General features: G+C 42.9%; 1 protein-coding gene across 1 annotated transcript in view; it reads left to right on the forward strand.

Annotated features, from left to right (window-relative positions):
* The first annotated feature begins 13497 nt into the window (after window positions 1-13497).
* EPB41L3 (erythrocyte membrane protein band 4.1 like 3) overlaps window positions 13498-19083 on the forward strand; it is a 228250-nt gene continuing 222664 nt past the window's right edge. The window contains exon 1 of the mRNA XM_081263734.1: window positions 13498-13906. The gene's annotated coding sequence lies outside the window, so the exon portion shown is untranslated. The remainder of the gene's footprint in view (window positions 13907-19083) is intronic.

Below are 19083 nucleotides of genomic sequence, written 5' to 3' on the forward strand. Positions count from 1 at the left end.
ACACAACAAACTGGGCAGTTTATAAGGAAAGAAAAAGAACTGTTTTTTATAGTTTGGGAGGCTGGGAAGTCCAAGATCAAAACCCCAGCAAACTTGGTGTCTGTTGAGGACATTTTTCATCGATGGCATCCTCTGTGTGTCCTTGCACGGCAGATGGGGTGAAGAAGCTCCCCTAGGTCTTTTTTCTAAGGACACTAAGCCCAGTCAAGAGGGTTCAGTTTTCATGACCTAATCATTTCCCAAGGGCCCCACCTCCTAGTACTTCTACCTTGATCTCAGCATGTGAGTGAGGGGGGATAGATGTTCAGATCATAGCAGAGGAGACAAAGATCATAAGAACAAAAAGAGGGAGCTGGTGTTCCAAGACACATTTGCTCATTTGGAATTGCTACTTCTATCCAGAAAGAAGGCACCTCATTAGCAGGGTAGGGATGGTACAAAATGTAATGGGAAGATACCTGTTCTGAGCTCCAGTGTTCGCGTAGACTACTCTGAGCACATCAGTGGGGGATGCACATCTGGGAAACTCTCTGCACACACACATAAGCAAGAAGAAGAGATAGAAGCAAAAGAGCAATGGTCTATTCATGATATGAACACTCATTCAGAGCTAACAGTCAGCAAAAATGACTAGATCTACATGAGGAATTCAAATGCAAAATCCAAAAGAAAATCGGTCTCCGTATTGCTGAGTTTCCCACCTGGTTCTTTTGGTCATGCACAAGTACCTAGAGAGACACCTGAGGCATGCTGGGCAAATCCAAAGTGCCTGCTTATGTTCTTTGAAGAGTACAGAAAAGAAATCAGAAATAAAAGACATGCCTGCCTGGCACTGGTTCTTCTTTGCATCAAAGTGACAGATGTGGAGGCATGATAGCTTTAAGAGAGCCCACCTGTTCAATCTTGTCAGGGATGGCTCTCCTACAAGTGATTGAGTTCAAACTAAGTTACCTCATTGTATGTCTTGCGAAAGCAGTCTGCTTTGTTATTCTGAGTATAAACATAAAAATACTGCATTTGGTGGCTATATTTGTCCCCACAGTTTCAATTATCTCATAAAATAAGAAGTAGCACAAATGTCCACTGCTTTGGGACTTTGGGACATTAAAAGAGGAATGAAGTGTCCATTTCTAAAGGTCAAGTTCTGCAAAATGTATTGCCTGGTATTGATCTATGTACGTAATACTAGCAGCTTTCTACAAAGTCCTATACTTCTAAGGAAACTCTGACAAACTCACAATTGCTCCAAACAATCATCAGACAATATTAGGAAACGTTTTATATGGAATTAAATTTCAAGTACCAAAACTTCCAAGTGTTTCTGGTTTAGCTGTGTGTTCTCATCAAATCACTGATGGAGAAAGAAGGGCACCCAAAGAAGGCCTATATCTTTCTGTGGGTTTACTGATGGCTCAAAATGTCTCAAGCAATCATTATGCAACTATGTGAATGTACAGCAACTGAGCTACATGTATACGTATAATGGTTAAGAAGGTAAATTTTATGTTATGTGTGTTACACTACAATAAAAGTGTGTATATTATGCCATATAGGAAAATATGTATTATACCATAATTAAAAGGCTTAAGCTGCAGCAAATGAAAGCACTCTAAACCTGAACTGAGCTGCCTAAATCACAATTCCTAGGATTAAGCAGGGAGCATGTGCCCAAATACATTTGATATGACGTCATCTCAGCAAGCAGGAATCCGTACTTGGGCAATAAAATGGATAGACATCTGTACTTTGAACATGAAGATTAGATTAATTGCTGTATCTGTAATTGTTGTAAAAATGATCAAATAATGAATGGTAGACTTTTGCACCCTGGACTACCCTTCATTTATAGAGGAGCTATTTGCAAAACCTCACATTTTGTAAGACTAGTACTTAGCTTTGATATTTGATAGCAACACTAGAGTAGTGGCTGTTTAAATCGCTTCGACTCATATCTAAATATTAGCTTGCAGAGAACATATTTCAGCACTTGAGGCTGAAAAATGAACCTTACCTATGAAACATAGAATGTAACCTCCATTTTTTGTAAGTAAAAATTTTACATTTTGAATAGTAAGATTTCTACAATACTTATTAGTGAAAATAATAAGGTTACCAAGCAATATATACAATGAAATGCTTTTTTGTACCTTAAAAAATATACATAAGATTGTCAAAATTTTTAAATAGCAGATTTTTAAAGTGGGATAATCTGGAGATTGGGAAGTCGGAAGCCATGGAAAGATACAGGCCTTGTTTTAAACGAGAAATGAAACTTAGCAAATAAAATGGCCTTTAATATAAAATGGTTCTATACATCTAAATTTAGTCTGCCAAGGATAAACCAGCCAACTGCTTAGTACATTAATTATGTTCCAATTTTCTTACTAAAATAGGTATGGGTTTGATTCACTAAATTAAGGTGTAATTTTATGTACAAAAGCCTTTTCAAAACCCAGTAAAGCAGGCAACTAACTCATGCCCCAAGAAAAATTGGAAAGTTGGCATTATAAAGCATAGATTTTTTTTAATGATCAGAGTGAAGTCTAAACCTGCATATGTATACTTTAATAAAAAACAAACAAAGCAGACATCCCTCCAGAATATGGTACAATGCTATCACAAAAATTCTCAGTTACTTTGCCCAATTCTAAGGTAAATAATTAGGCCAGGACTATGATAGAAAAACAAAGAAGAGAGTTGGTGCAATTGCAGATCTGGTATGTTTTGAGGTTGTCTTATCTTTCTTGATGAAAGAAAAATTTTAATTCTTGGTTGATGGTTTCAAGCAGAATTTTATTTTCTCTATATCCTATCATGTAAATTAAGAAAGAATTACCCAAAATGAGGAGGAAATCTGTGAACAAAGTAATAAGATTTCACACTTATTTTAAAAATTCTTATTGATTGAAAGATTGCCTACAAAAATAGTAGCTAGCATTTGTGTATCACATGCCTAGAACTTTCCTGAGCACCTGACATATTAACTCAGGGAAGCCTCACAATTTCCCAGTGTGGAGACCTGCCATTTTCCCCATTTGACAGAAAAGGAAATCCAATGGCTTAGGGACTTGAGTGGTGCTCTTTGCTGATAAGGCAGAGTTGTTAAATTACTTATCCCTGCTCAGAAAGATCTAGAATTTAACCCAGGTGGTCCACTTCTAGAGCTGTGGTGATCAACAATGACAGGATACGTTGTCTCTAGGTACAGGATGGTCTACCTGTTGTAGATGAAGAGGAGAACAAACTCTCACAGTCCCTGTCTTCAAGGAACTTGCTGTGTTGGCAGGAAATATCCTAAATCAGCCAATACTGAACAATCCCAGCTGGGTGGGGGGAATATAGAGAATGTCATGTGGCATCTAATTTACATTGAGAAGTGAAAGGAGAAAGCAAGCAAGATCTCTTTGAGAAAGGGAATCTTCATTTGAGCCTTCAGGGATGAAACAAGCCCTAGCAGAATGGAGACATGGGAAAAGGGTCCCAGGCAGGTTTAAAAAAAAAAAAAAAAAAAAAGCCTGAGAGAATCCCTTGGGGGTAGGAAAGAGCTCTTTGTAATCATTGAACACAAAATGAGGCCTTTCTGGGGGTCATGCCAGGTGGGAGAAAATAGAGCTGCCTGGTTGCTAGGAGGCTATTCAGCATTTAAAAATTTTTATCTCTGACAGAATGGACAGTCATTGAAAAGTATTAAGCAAAGGAGGGACCTGTATGGCTGGAATGTGGAGAATGAGCCAGAGGGCAACCAGGCTGGGAGAAAAGTTGGGAGGCTACTGATAGCTCAGGCCAGATACACAGAGATTTGGAAATTACAGTGCAGGAAGAAGTGGCCCCGTTCAAGGTATAATCTGAAGGAAGATCTGATAAAATCTGACAAGCCTCCGGGGACTCGAAATCCTGCAGGAATCTTTGCTATCTGCACAGAAACACAGGTTTAAAAGTTGAAACTCTGGCAGAAGCATCCTTTTCTTAGCAATTTTAAAGACTGCCTTCTCTTTGGAAAACAAGCATCATCCAATTTATTGATCAATGATATGGGAAATAGGAGAACGTTAACAAATTTGCTTAAAATCTGATGATTGAACTGTTAGTTCTCTAGGCAAATCTTGCCCCATAGAACATCACTTTTACAGTATCTACTTAGGAAGCTATTCATAACGTGGTTTCTCTGAATTCTAAAGAAATCCTTCATACATAGTTAGACATCTGTGTACAGGCCTCTGACAATCCATCCTCATAATGCCCTGAGTCTGGCAAAAAAATTGCACATCAACCTCTGACTCTTAGGGACAGGACAATCTCATCACCTAAAACAACTGACTGCATCAAGCCGAGTAAGATTGTAAACATGAGGTTTAGGTAGGCCAAACCTAACTAAACAGACTGACTAGGTGCCCTGTAGTCACAATTATAGAATTCTGTCACTGATGACATTGGCTAGTCATTTGCTTTGGCCTGAAGTACCTCCCCCTAACAATTTCATGAGAGCCTTATAAAGATGCATCCACTAGAATGTCCATTTTATGTATTGTTTTATCTTTTAGTATCAGGGATTGAACCCAGGGGTGATTAGCCATTGAGCCACAACCCTCTACCACGCGGCCTGCACAGTGGTTTCATTAATGAGGTTCTAGGCATAAAGTTAGTTAGAAGCGATCGAAATAAAACACACAGACCAGTTACCTTATTTATATTGCTAGGTCCGAGATGGCTCCCCTCTCTGGTTCCCACCTCTAGCCGCCCAGCAGGGCAGCGAGGATTACTCAGGGCTAGCAGGAGAGAGAGAGAGAGCGAACATGCCTGGGAGTAGCCCTTTATTGGGGAACAAGAGATTCAGGGGAGAACTCCATCCAATGAAGGCTGAGGGGGGGCTGCACTCCAAGGTCAGGGTCAGTGATTGGGTCCCCGGGGTCAGTGGTCAGGCACACCCCCACACGGATGGGCTCTCTCATCAGGAAAGGGTCAGGGAAAGCTTCGACAGAGCCAAAGCGCCTCAGGCCCTTAACGGGAGTCACCCAATCACATGTTAGAATGGCTTCCCACACAACCCCATCCCTTTTTAAAAATATTTTTTTTTTGTTTTGAGACAGGGTCTCACTAAATCACTTAGGGCCTTGCTAAGTTGCTCAGGCTGGCCTTGAATTTGAAATCCTCTTGCCTCAGCTTCCCAAATTGACGGGTTTACAGGTATGCACCACCGTGCCTGGCTAGAAAATCTATTTTAGATCTTCAAAATGTCAATTCAACAACAACAACAACAAAAAATCTCCTTTTCTAGCTCTGTTTTGATGAATTTTTCCTCTTCTCCTCTTTTCTAAACATAATAGCAGTTAAAGGAAATTTAAGACCCTGCCACCATATATAAACTCAGGGGTCACCAAATAGAAAGAGATTTCTGGAAACACTCAAGGTTGAGATCTGACCACATATAAGCAGGTACCGTTGGATTTTGGTGGGTCCCTATTAATACAAGACATTAAAGCCTGAAGCAATACTAAGACCAGTGAATACTGGGAACCAAACAGTTATTTGCTCTAGTATAGAATAGTTGTGTGCCTGCAGGGACATCATTTACTGGAAGAGAAACCTCTTGCTATTTTTCAGCAAAGACAGTTCTTTGAGTTACTGGTGACCCTGAACTTAAACCCTGAGTACAATAAAGACCACGACAATTATCCGTTGTTTTTAGAAAAAACAGAGGAGGTTTATGCCCAAATAGCCCAAATTCATTGAAGAAAGTGTTTGGCTCCTTTACAAACTGGGCTTCTGGACCTAGTTTTCAGCTGACAGAAAGATAATTTGTGATCTCATAGAATAAAAATTAACTAAATCTTAGTTAAAGAAAATAAATATCACTAATCGGTCACAATACTTGGATTTGGAAGGCCAAAGAGTGTGGCTGTGATTTTTTTTTAAAGGAAGTAAAATTCAGATTAAACCTCAGCACTGCTTAAGATGATACAGATGTCGACAGTTGCCATCTTTAAACCAGTCTTATCTTGTATCTTGAAAACTATTTGCTTTGCAAAAGTTGGCAAAGAATTCACTTTTCAGATAATTAACTTCAACTTATTGCTGAGTTTGCATGTGTTGCTTGGGATCAGAAAAGAACCTCACAGGTTTCCATCTCCTGGAGTGCCCTTTCTTTCACAGGCTGGGATGCAAAGAAGGAGAAACGTCAAGCACTGAATCTTTACAGCAACTTTACGATCTGCAATTATGTGAAAGGCTTATTGATCAGTCACTGCTGTTTGATATTTTGCTGCAAAGGGCAGGGCTTACTCTGGAACTTTCTGTCATTGGCAACTTGGTTAAATTTTTAAATTTTAATTTACATATTTTTTTTTTAAAAATTACTCGAATGCTAGTTTATGCATACCAGGCTGAAACTAATGAATTCTGGAGGTCAGAGGAATCACTGAGCATTCATTAGTCTTAAGAATGAAAGTAAGACTTCACCTTGCAGGAAGTGGTATAGAATCATCTGAGAGAGAGAGAGAGAGAGAGAGAGAGAGAGAGAGAGAGAGAGAGAGAAGCAGAGGTGGGCTATTAGAGACAGAGGTGAGAAAGAATGATAAAGTTTCACACACAACCATTAGAGACAGGTTTACCATTTATGGTATTTCAAAACTTCTGCCATTATTCAATATAATTAGCTTGAGAAGGAGGAAGACGATGAAATGAATAGTTTTCAAAGTCCTTTCACCTAATTATTTGATTTACTCCTATCTATTCTATGAGGTACAAAATGCCATTCTCAAATTATTTAAGAGCACTGGGATTCAGAGAGGGTAAGCTGAGACCACACAGTTAACAAAGGAGCAGCAAAGAGAAGAACTTTGGGGATATTTTGCAAGTCATAACTTTATGCGACTTTTGCTTAACATTTTGAAGTTTTCAGCAGCAGAACCACGGCATCAGAGGGAAGAGATTTATGCTGTGAAGGCAAGTCTCCAGGTTGCGCATGGGTAGGCACAGGATGCCAGCGATGAGTTTTGCCAGCCATTGAGTTAGCAATGATGGCTCCTTTGAGGAAACATGGAAAGGTCTTCCTTTCAAAAGATGCTTAATGCATAAACCAGATAGCTATTTTTGCAGAGTCCAAAATTCATTTTGAAGGCTGCATGCTAATTTAAGAGAAATAATCCTCTTTCCAACCATCTGATCATCCCATTAAGGATGTGCTGGAAACCTTTATGTTAGAATACCTAAAATTTCTATCAGAGTTATATCTTTTGTTTGACTCACCATGCTTGGTTGAAATATATATATATATATATCTGTATACTTGGGGTGAGGGAACTTCGGGAAAGTGAAAATAATGAACTTTGCAATTTTAATTGTAAATTGCTCTACCTCGTGTGCTGTCACCAAGCACAGTCATTAAATAATTGTAGTACTGGCCTCAGTGAAACTTGCTTCCTAAACAGTTCTCAGATGTGCACTCAGAGTCTTCTAAAGTATGCAGAATAACGTACATTAAGAATCTGATGACTAATCAATCCTAAAATTCGTGTACAAGTTTCCAATTCATTTTGTGGAAATGTTTTCTCAGGGATTTTGGCTGATAAAAGACTAAACTGGACATTAATAATACAAAAAGGGACTTTATTTCCCTCGTGGACTGAGTGGTTACATAAAAAAGGCAGGGTAGGGGTACTAGATTTGGCCTCTCCTAAGATCTCTTATTAAGTAACTTCTGCTCTAAGAGGCTTCTGTTTTCACATGACAAAAATATATCTAAAGCCTTTTAACAGAAGACATAATCCCAGAGACTCTCTTTGAAAATATTTTAAGGACTTTTAATTTTAATGCCTGGTAGTATATAATTTAATCCTTTGATCTGATACATAGTTAGTTAATATCATCTACTGCCAGGTTACCTACTTTGGTTCATATTCATCAACATGTAATCTTTTTCTTTTCTTTTTTCTGTCTTTACATTTTTACAGCCTTTTACTACACTGGCTTAGTGTATATAGGCTTCCTCCCTGTGAAACCTCTTACATGAACACCATTTGGTTTCAATTCCTCAAGTCACATTGGCAGCCACTTAGCATATGGGTATATCTATAGACACTCTTAAATATATTGATGTGTTTCTGTAATTTCAGCCATTCATTTAACAGTATTTATTGAGGATCCCTTGTCTATCAGGGACTGCTATAAACACTGGGGGTTAGCAATAAACAACACAGGTAAGATCTGCCTTTTCATGGAGTTTAAATATACAGGCAGGGGAGGAGAAGCTGCAAGTGTAACTAGGTAAACACAATGTGTAATATGTTAGATTGTAATAAAACCTATAGAGAAGAGTCAAGCAGGTGAAGGAGAGAAGGTGGGTTCAAAAGAGGGAGTGCAACTTTAAATATGGTGTCCAGAGATTTTCACTGAGGCAGGCACATGTGAGAACAGACCTGGAAATGGTATGGAAGGGAGCTATGTGATGACCTGGGGAAGTGGTCCAGGGAGAAGTCAGGGCTTGGAAACCAATGTGCCTGGAGAGGCACAAGGAGGAGGGAAGGAAGGGACAAAGGAAGCACTGGGGAAAATGGAGCAGATCTGATGGGATTGAGTCTTTTTATGTGAAGAAGGTAGAAGCCATGGAGCGAGGAAGTAGAATGATAATTTATATTTTAGAAGTGTTATTTGAGCTTATGGGTCTGACAACAGTTTCCTGAAGAGGAAGGGCTGATGCAGGGGAATAGTAGTCAAGACAAGAGGTATTGTTGATCAGGGTGGGGGAGGGGGGTAGTAAAATGGAGGTGAATTTTGGACCTATCTGAAGGTAGAGAAACAGAATCTGCTACAGATTTGGTCTGGGATGTGATCAAAGACGACTTGAGGATTTTGATCTGAACAACTACAAGAACAGGAGAGTCATTTTACTGACGAGGTATGGTCGGGAGCTGAGGAGGTAGCAGCAAGACCAGGAACCAAGGGTACTGGTTGAAGAGACTGTGGGGGAGCCAGGGGCCCAGGAAATGAGAGCCCTAAGGAGGTAGCAGCTTGTAAAAGAGCAAGGAGGGGGCTGACATGGTTGGAAGAGCCATAAGGCCAGATGGAACAAATAAGTGGATATACTGAGAACAATGGGAGTCAGGTTTCTCTCTGTAGAGAAGAGATTTACAAATACAGGAAGGAGGGATGCTAGAAAGAAGCCCAGTTTGTCAGCTTAGAATTTGCAGAATTGGTGTAAATTCACGATAGAAAGACACATATTTACAAATGAATATGTAGAGATAAAGATACCTAGGTATAGGTACACATTCAGAAATAAATATACATGTGTATGTGTGGTTGTGTGTGAAACTCTATCATTCTTTCTCACCTCTGTCTACTGAGAAGCCCTACAGTTCATCACATGCCAGAGCTCATTTATAAATGCCGTCATCCACTAGAAGAACCACGTCTCCTTGGAGAGTGGGCTGATTCCAGGTTTGGGGCAGGGAAAGGACAAGATGAGCCTAGAGTATCTTGGGTGCAAGAAAGTAAAAGGGTATTCAAAGAACAATGGGGACATGTCAGAGATCCAGCTTAACGAGACACCCATTGGCAAAATCTGGAGGGCAATTGGGATATCAAAATAAATAATAAAATTAGTGGAATACAACCCATGGAATGGATTGGGATTCATGAGCCTATATTGGAATAAGTAAATAAATGTGGGGAAGGGAAAAATCTTTATAGAACCCTCCCAACTAATACACACAAAACTTTTAAAAGGGGTGCAAATGAAAGATTGCCATTTGGTAGCCATCGCAGTGGTGGTTGATTAAAGTGGAGTCATTAATACCCACTAAGGCTGGCTGAGGGAAGAGAATATGTGTGTACTCTCAGAGTATATCCTTCAAAATACTTACTGGTTCCAAAATGGTGGAACCAAAATGGTGGGATGGAAAATGGTGACATTATAATGGAGAATCCCCAGATCCAGCAATCCAGATAATGAAGGTTAGCATCCTAATGGTGGGACAGTTAAATACCTCTTAATATACCATCAAAAGCATAGTATCATTTCTTTCATATTTCTAAGCATATATGTGTATATATAGAATATATATGTATGCATATATATGTATGTATATATAGTTATAAAAAGCACATATCCTCAACTTAGATCCACTTGATTTTTTAAAAATTTCTTTATGTTTGAGCCAGGGTATTAAAGAACTATCAAGTGGATCTAAGTTGAGGACATGTGCTTTTTCAAATCATGTGAGATAGAGAAAGACTGAACAACAGAAGAAAATTAGAGGAGAATAAGGAGGCATGCCAAGTAAATACAATACGTGATCCTGTGTTAGATTTTGGACCATAAAGGAATAAAAATACATTTGGGGGAAAGCTAGAAATTTTTCAATCAATTTAAAGGATTATTTAATGGTGTGGTCTCAATGTCATATTGGACTTATGTAGGAGGGCACTCTGGTTTGGGGAAAATGTATATATTGGAACACTTCAGGGTAATGGAACATCATGTTTGCATTTGCCCTTAAATGGTTTAGGAAAATAATATCAATCATGAGTATCTATAAATTAATGTTTCTATCCAGAGATATAGCAAATGAAAAATAATAACAATTGATAAAACCAGGGGAGTAGGACATAATAGCATTTATTTGTACTATTTCCCCTCCACTTTGGTAAATTTGAAGTTATTTGAAAATAAATTATTAAAAAGGGGCTTCATTGGTCATTTAGTCTAATTCTGTCTTTTTACAGGAAAAAAAGCATGGAAAGACAAAACAAGGACCCCCAAAGTTATGAGCAAATAGTATAACTATGTGACTATAATACTAAATAATATGATAGATAGTATACATAATGTCAAATGTGCAAAAGATCTGTGAGTTGTAGTCAGCAGGCAATCCAAGGTGTATCCAGATGTAGGGCCCATGAAAAATGTGTACAAAAGTGCAGGCTGTACGAACAACAGTACGTTGAACAAAGGTGTTTTGCTAAGAGGTCAGAGGCAGTCTCAAGAGTAAGAGATGGTGAAAGATTGTGAAAGTCCATTATCTGAGGCCAAAGGGACAGGTGCTGTTTAGCTCCAACAAAAGAATTCACCCACGGCATATATTATTTGTCTTAAACAATTTGGAACGCTTTCCCATGAAGTGTTGTTTCATATTTGGATGACCACTTTGGATAGAAACCATTAAAAAAAAAACAGAAAAAAAAGAAGGAAGGAAAATGGGAAAAATAGGGAGTTTTGCTTTTAGCTTGGGAAGATGAAATGGACCATTTAAGATAGTGAGGTTTTCATCATAGGGAATGCACAGGCAGGATGGGTGCTGGGTAAAAGTTGTTGATTGGTAACAAATAGCAGAAGCTATGAGTGACCTTTGGCCCCCTTTAAAAACACTGTTCATAAGAAAGCTACTATTTATTGAATGCTTACTAAGAGTATCACAGATGTATTATCTCAGTTGATCCTTACCACAGCTTTATACTGTAGGCATCCTTATCCCCTTTTCATAAATAAAAAAATGAAGCTTAATAATGTGTATTAGGTGCAAATCTAGCAGAATACATACAGAGGTGTGGGAGACCAGAGTCAGTACCATGTCTGCTGGCTCCAGAAGTGCTACTTCAAGTCCCATCTTCTATACGTAGTCCATCTAAATTCCAGCAATTTCCTATGGTCTCCCTCAGTATCTGGAGCCACACAGGGTTCAACATCTGCTAATTGCTCCCACCATCAATAGACTCGCTGATTTTCTATTCTAATTTCTTCTTCTTCTCCTCCTCTTGCCTACATCACGCTTTCTCATTCACATGTGTCTTGAAGCTCTTTCTCTAAGGTCAAGGAAAGATATTTTCCTGTTGAAGGGCTTCCCATCACTTCTATAGTGGAATTAGTACTCCCAGAAAGAAACACATTATGTGCACTTATGCCTCACCTGCCTGTCAACACATGAGATGCATCTCTGATTTCACAATCACTACTCTTTTAGCGCCCTCCTTCCACCATCATTTTATCAACTATTCCTCCGGGGATTACATCAACCTGAACTCGGACTCCAGCAAGCCACACCTTCATTCTACTCATGATTTCACCCAATTCAGGTCAAAGTGCAATTCACTAAGGAAACACTCAATCTCTCCTTGTGACTGTTTTGCCACTGGACTGTGCTACCCAAGTTTTCAGGATCTAGAAGAAGGGTGAGGACTGGCTTGCCTCTGCCGAGAGGCGACACTAAGCACTTGGCTATGGAAGGAGAAGGGTGTTTGCTTACAATTCCCAAAGTGGACCCAAGATAATAGGATCTTATTGGACAAAACTTTACCTTAAAATGCAGGTAACTGGTGCTATAAGGCTACACTCCAAGTTACTTAGCAATAGTTGACAGGGAGTGGCTTTTTGACTGGTAACAGCTTTGTAAAAAGCCACCTTTGATTTCCTTTAGCAAGGAACTTTCCCTCACCTCTCACCTCACACCTCACTGAGTATTCTACAAAACACAGCTAGCCATCAGTTTGCACCATGTACATTCTGGTTACATTTAACAGTACCACACCTCTATCTCAAAACAGACATTTCCCTAATGGGCTATAAAAGGTGCTATTTGGGCAGTTAATTTTGAAATGTTACTAAACTAATAGGTAGTTAGCAATGTACCACTTTCACATAGATACTCCCCAGAGTCAGATGTTTCTGGTTGGTTGGATGGCTCTTCACACAGGTGCTTGTCATAGCTTTCTTTTCTTTTTCTTTCTTTTTTATTTATTTTTTTGTTGTTGTTGTTTTGTTTTGTTTTTTAAAATAGTTTTTCTCCTCCAGAAGGCTTTACAGAATCTGTTTTCCAGAAAGCACAGCTTCAGGATCCAGGAAGAGCAGAGGGCCTAAAGAATGCACCTGAATGCCCTAGGCAGATTAAGCAGTGAACTCCTCCTGCTGGGGTCTTTGGGGTAGAGGTGGAAGGGAAAAGGTTTACTTAAAAGGTCCAAGAGTAGCACTTAAAAGCCCAGGTCTTTTACATGCATGGGCAGGAGTTTTCTTGGCCTGGACTCTGGAGGCCACAGAATCAAGCAAGCACTTGGAGGATGAGCTTTTGGTCTTCAGGCCTAGAAATCCGGAAAGCAAAAGTGGGGATGGCTTTGTGAGTGCTAGAACCTAAGGATACCCCACTACTGTGGTGTAGGTGGAAGAGTGTAGGTAGGAGAGGGAAGAGTGGTGACTCCATGCTGCTTATCATATTTAGCGTTTCTTGTGGAGTGGGTGAAACTTAAAGGAACCAAACCACTTTCTAGCCCATATCCCCAATACCAGCAAAAGAAACCAAGTTGCCCAGTCCCCTTAGAGTACACGAAGAGGCATTTGTTAAAACTTACTCTTTTTCCTCCAGCCCCTAGCTACACAAAAGTGTGTGTGTGTGTGTGTGTGTGTGTGTGTGTGTGTGTGTGTGCGTGTCCCTGTCTGATTCTCCCCAGATGGCATTGCCTGCTGGCTGTAAAGCCCAGGGAGGCCAGGAAGGAGACTCACTCTAGGGAACACTCCACTCCGGGGCGGGCGCGGGGCGGGGCCGAGTGCAGGGACCGCCCGATCTCCCGGCGCAGCCAACAAGCGGACCCGGAGGGCGGGCCCGCGCGGGCTGAACGGCGCGGGCTGTCACAGGCGCCCGACGCGCGCTGCAGGTGGCAACTTGGAGGTGCCGCGGCCACCGCTGCGGGAGGAGCCAGGATCTGGCGGCCCCTTCTAGCCTCCGGGAGCCCTTTCCCGCCGCCAAGACCAAGACTGGGCCCAGGAGAATCCGAAGGAAAAAGCCGCTGCGCAGGGACTTGTAAGCAGCGCTACCTCTCTCTGCCCGTGCGCTACTTTTTTTTCCCCCTCCAAGGAAGGTTGTGTCTGGGGGCTGGGAATAGGCTCCAAGAAGAGAGGGAGAGGAAGGCTTCTGAGACCCAGGTGAGCGCCTTTCCTTTACAATGTCCCATCTTTCTTGGTAGCAGGGCGCAGGCCGGGAGCGCCGGCTCACCTCGTGGGTAGGGGCTGGGGAGCGGGCGCCTGCCCTTGGCTTGAGGTCGACGGGGAAGACAGCGAGGAAGGGGCGAGGCCAGACCGGCTGGGGGCTGCCTGCCTAGGCCTGCCCGGGATAGGCAAGGTCTTGTGGGTGGGCACCCCGTGGCGAGGGGCTGACGGAGCGGTGGTTTCGGGGGGACAGGAGGGCTTGCGCCCTGGCTTGAGCTAGCCGGGATCGTACCCGTGTGCGCCGTGCTGGAGCCGCAGCCGCAGCCGGGCGCCGCGCCTGGGAGAACCCCCGAGCCAGCGCGCGGGGCCAGGCTAGCACACGAATCTTCTGTCCCTTCGAGCCTGAGGCTCTGGAGGACGTCATCCCTCTCAGCTCTGGCAACTCCTCCTCCGCCCCTCTTGCCTCCACCCCTCCGCGCCCGCGGTTTAGCCTATTCGGAGATTCCGTGCCTTTGCCAACGCGCGCAGTGGTTGCTGCTGTCACTCCCCTCTCCGCCCTTACCAGAGTTGGAATGTCCTGAGGGTCCCGTTCCCCGGCCCTGGCAGCCTAGTAGGACGCTGGAGGAGAGTGGGGCTGGCCAGTTCTCTGCGCGTAGGGCGGGAGGTGAGCAAGGACTTGCTGTTTAGAGCTCTCTCCGTATCCATCCCCGCCCCCTTGCAGCTCGAACTGCCTGCCCAAAAAGCGGAATCTTGGAAGCCAGAGCTAGCTTGCTCTGGGGGATCAGGGGGTCTCCTGGGAAGGTGCTAGCCTTGGAGGTGAGGACAGAACATCCGCCACCATCTCGGCATTTCAGCTACTGCCTTCAAGAGGAGTGACTCTGACCTCCGCGTTCCGGCTTGCAGCGTGGGGGAGCTGAAGACTGCTTGTCTCTCTCTCTCTCTCTCTCTCTCTCTCTCTCTCTCTCTCTCTGTGTGTGTGTGTGTGTGTGTGTGTGTGTGTGTGTGTGTGTATCTTTCTCCGGGAGGCAGAGGCGCAGGAGCCGGTTCCCCCTGCCCCACCGAGCCGCAGAGACTCACCGCCCCTTGCCTCCAGCGGCGCGCAGCTGCACCCCAGCAACTCAGCGCTGTTGGCTTCTCAGGATCCAGCGCCCGGTCTCCTCCTCCAAGGCGCGTCCCAGGCTGAAAATCATTTGGCCAGAGGGTGCGGGTTGGAGGATTCAGGCGCTCCCGAGGCAACTGAGGGTATTTTTTCCAAATCCAGGGCAGCACCTCTCGCTAGGCATTTCATCTTCCTGCTGCTTGCCTGTAAGGACCGCCGCTGGAGGCCGGCCGAGGTGGGCCTGTGTTCCAGGGTGGGCGTCGTGTCAACCCGGAAGCCCAAGTTGGGGGCTCTGAACTCCCTTTCGCGCGCGCGTCCTGATCGGAAGCCAGGGAGCTAAAGGACCGCGGGCCAACCCGTGGCGGCGCGCTGAGCTGCAGGTGGGGTGGTCTGGCAGAGCTGAGGGTGGGCATCCCGGGTGCTAGAGCCCAGGACTGGGGACCTGCGCCGAAGAGCGTGTCGCGGCTGTGTCTGGGTGGGGGCAGCGGAGTTGCTCTGGAAGTTGAGATCCGGATCTGCACCGCTCGGTGACAGGCGCTGCGGCTGGTGAAGCAGCAGCCCTGTGGCGAGTTCTGCCGCCCTCTCTCCCAGCCGGCAGCCGCTTTCACTTTTCCTTCCATACAAGAGAAGCCGCCGCCACCGCACCGGCTCTCGCAGGCCGGAGGAAGCCTCGGAGCCCAGAAAGCCTGGGGTGCTGGCGGCAAAGTCCTCCTGGGAGCAAGGTCCAGTGTGGAAAGATAGGAGAAAAGAAAACGCCAGGATCCGCTTCGCAGTCGCGAGAGGGCTGCGGTGAGCGCCAAGGATCCCTGAAGCGAGGAGAGGCGAGGCAAGGGAGGCAGGCGAGGCTAACACAACCCAGCCTGGATGTCCTGCTCCTGCCCTGGGCGCTCTCCCAGGGGGGCCTGATGTTGGAACACACTCAGCCTCCCCCATCTCAGGCTGGCTGACTCCTGTAATTCCCTCTGAAGTGCATTGGATTGAGCTGGGAGAGGGCTGTCATCCACGAAATGAATGAAAGTAGAAGGACTGTAAATCCCAAATCTAATTGCAGTTTAAATCTAAATTCCATTTGAATAGAAACAGACTCTAATCTAGCAAAGCGGGGTCTGCGTAGGGACCCCCGTATGCATTTCTTGTGACAGTTACTGAAGGACTAAACAAGATTGGCTCACCCCAAACCTGAATTATACTTCCAAAACGGGTGGGGTCGGAGTGGGAGGAGGTGAGTGTGCATATCTTTACATATACTTCAGAACATGGAAAGTTCAGATTGATTCTGAAATGACCTTGTGGGCCTCTGTCTTCTTCCTCTTTTATTAAACCATAGACATTTATTTCCCAGTGGGATCAATCACAGTTTGCATTTAAGTGATACCAAAGGGTTAAAGAGCCTTTCTTGTAATATTAGTTTATGAAGAGGGCTTTTTCAATTAGGTTCTTAGAACAGGTTGCAACCTTAAGAAATCCTCTGTGCAGGAGCAGAGATGTGAAACTGAAACTGTGTACCCATACCTGGAGCTCTGAACCCCAATGATGGGGATAACCTCCTCACTGAAATGGAGGCTACTGAAGGCAGGGCTCTCTCTTTCATCCTTTGGTTCCCAGAGTAGGTGTTTCACAAACATTAGTAGACTGCTGCTTGTCATTATGTAACGTTTGTCCTGGAAAGACATTTAATCATTTATAGGATTAATCATTATTCAAATTATTATATAAATGGTTCTAGTCATTTTGAAGTCACTGTTTAGTTGTAAACATTTTTAAACTCTTTGGGACTGGTAAACCACATTGAACAGAGCATGTAAACTATTAGGCAAGTTTGAAATAACAGGATGACAGAGTCACATGGGTAAAGAACCCCAATAACAGGTTCTGGTTAAATGCCTATAGAAATGGAGGCCTCACTACCTTCAGAAATATTCTGTTCAATTTTAGATAAACTCTTTTAAATGCTTGGAACATTAGGATGAACACAGCACAGTGTCTGCCCATGTGAAGCTTATATTCTAGTTGGTGGGCCCAAACGGAAGGAACATTATGATTTTGGTGCTATTGTATAAATAGGTGAGACAGTTAAATGGTAGAGACAATGTGATCCCACCCTTTGAGTGACAACAGCAAGGGAAACTTCAAGAAGGATGGGTCTTACCTTATGGTTTGGACCTGAGGAGGAGGAGAAGTCCTTACAGAGGATCATATAAAAGCAACAAGAAGGTCCCCAAAGTTGGCCTGCATGCCAACACCTTCCCTGAAAGTCCATCTCCTGAGCTTGAATGTTCTCCTACTCACCCACCAACAATTTCCACAGCTCTCTGTTTCTTCTGTTCTCCAAAAACTAAGAGCCATAGGTTTTTCATCATAAACCACAACCCCAAATTGCTCACTTTCCTCACAACATGCTGAATGTTGGCATGCTTCCTCGGGGGTGGAAGGTTGGGGAACAAAAACTAAACCAGGTCATGATTTTTGTAGGATTTGAAGCGAGGGCAGGTTGACTGTGAATGATTCATTAAAAAGATCCAAGGAGTAGGGTGAGTCACAGTCTACTCTGGGCAGCTTCTTCCTTGTGTGTAAGGGGAATAATAATTCTCACCTACCTCATCCTGATAATTAATTTATGACTTTGGAGTTATCTGAGATACCTGGAAGGGAAGTGTGAGCGCTTGGGGACATGCAATTTACCTATTCAGAGCCGATTAACCAAGGAAAGCAAGAAACACAATTGGAAAGAAGACAGGACTTCCACAAATACCATGTGTCTTCACTCATATATGGAATCTGAAAAAGTTGATCCTATAGAAGTAGAGAGTAAAAGAGTGGATACCAGAGCCTGGGGAGGGTGGGGGGAAGGAAGATGCAGAAAGGTTAGTTAGTGGGAATCAAAATTCAGTTAGAGGGGCTGGGGTTGTGGCACTGTGGTAGAGTGCTTGCCTACCACTTGTGAAGCACTGAGTTTGATCCTCAGCTCTGCATGAAAATAAATAAATAAAATAAAGGTATTGTGTCCATCTACAACTAAAAAATACAGTTAGGGGCTGGATCTGGAGCTCAGTGGTAGAGCACTCGCCTCGCACGTGTGGGGCACTGGGTTCAATTCTTAGCACCACATAAAAATAAATAAAGATATTGTGTCCATCTACCACTAAAAAATTATTTTGAAAAACACAGTTAGATAAGAGGATTAAGCTCTAGTAGTCTAGTGCCACAAAAATAAAACAAAATAAAGTCCTCGTATTCTATAGCACAGTAGGATGAATATAGTCAACAATAACCTAGTTGTATATTTAAAGTAGCTAGAGGAGAGGATTTTGAATGTTTCCAGCACAGAGAAATGATTGTTTGAGGTGATGGATATGCAATAACCCTGATTTGAGCATTGCCTATTGTAAGCATGTGTCAAAATATCACACTAAGGCCTATGAATATGTATAATTATCATGTGCCAATTTAAAAATACATAAGTAAACAAAGATACCAATGAAAATATGACTTTCAGTGGAAAGCTGCTGGAGCAACTAGAGATTTTAAAAGGTATTGAACCTGATCTTCACAATTAAGATGGAGAAATATAGGTAGCAATTAGAAATAGTTCATAATTTGTTGTTGTGATAGGGGAGTAGAGAAAACGAATACAGAAATCAAAGTAGTCACCTCACTCCTGGCAGAGATGAAAATAATGGGTTTTGTTTTAATGCTAGTTGAGTAGCATCTGAGAGTTTCATTCAGGTAGATGTAATGTTACGATGGTGTTATGTGGAAAAGCAGGGCTGATGCATGTCCACTGTGCGTTTTGACAAGCTAAGGGTCTCTTAACCCAATATTAATGAAAGGGACCATATTCAGTGGGAGGAATTCAAGACCTAGGAGGTAAGGGGACATTATTTTGGAATCCCATGTAATGAGGAAAGTGAGCAGTTAAGTAGGTTAAGATCAGTGATTAGACCCGGAAAGGCCCTGAATATAATTGGGGACTATTAGGAGAGATCTCCATTAAGGAGAATGAATGAAGATCAGAACAGGAGAAAATAAACTAATGGGCAAAGGAATGCATGACAATGCTCACACTGGGAACTTG

The sequence above is a fragment of the Spermophilus citellus genome (assembly GCF_964194105.1).
Source record: "Spermophilus citellus genome assembly, chromosome: 12".
Lineage (NCBI taxonomy): Eukaryota > Metazoa > Chordata > Mammalia > Rodentia > Sciuridae > Spermophilus > Spermophilus citellus.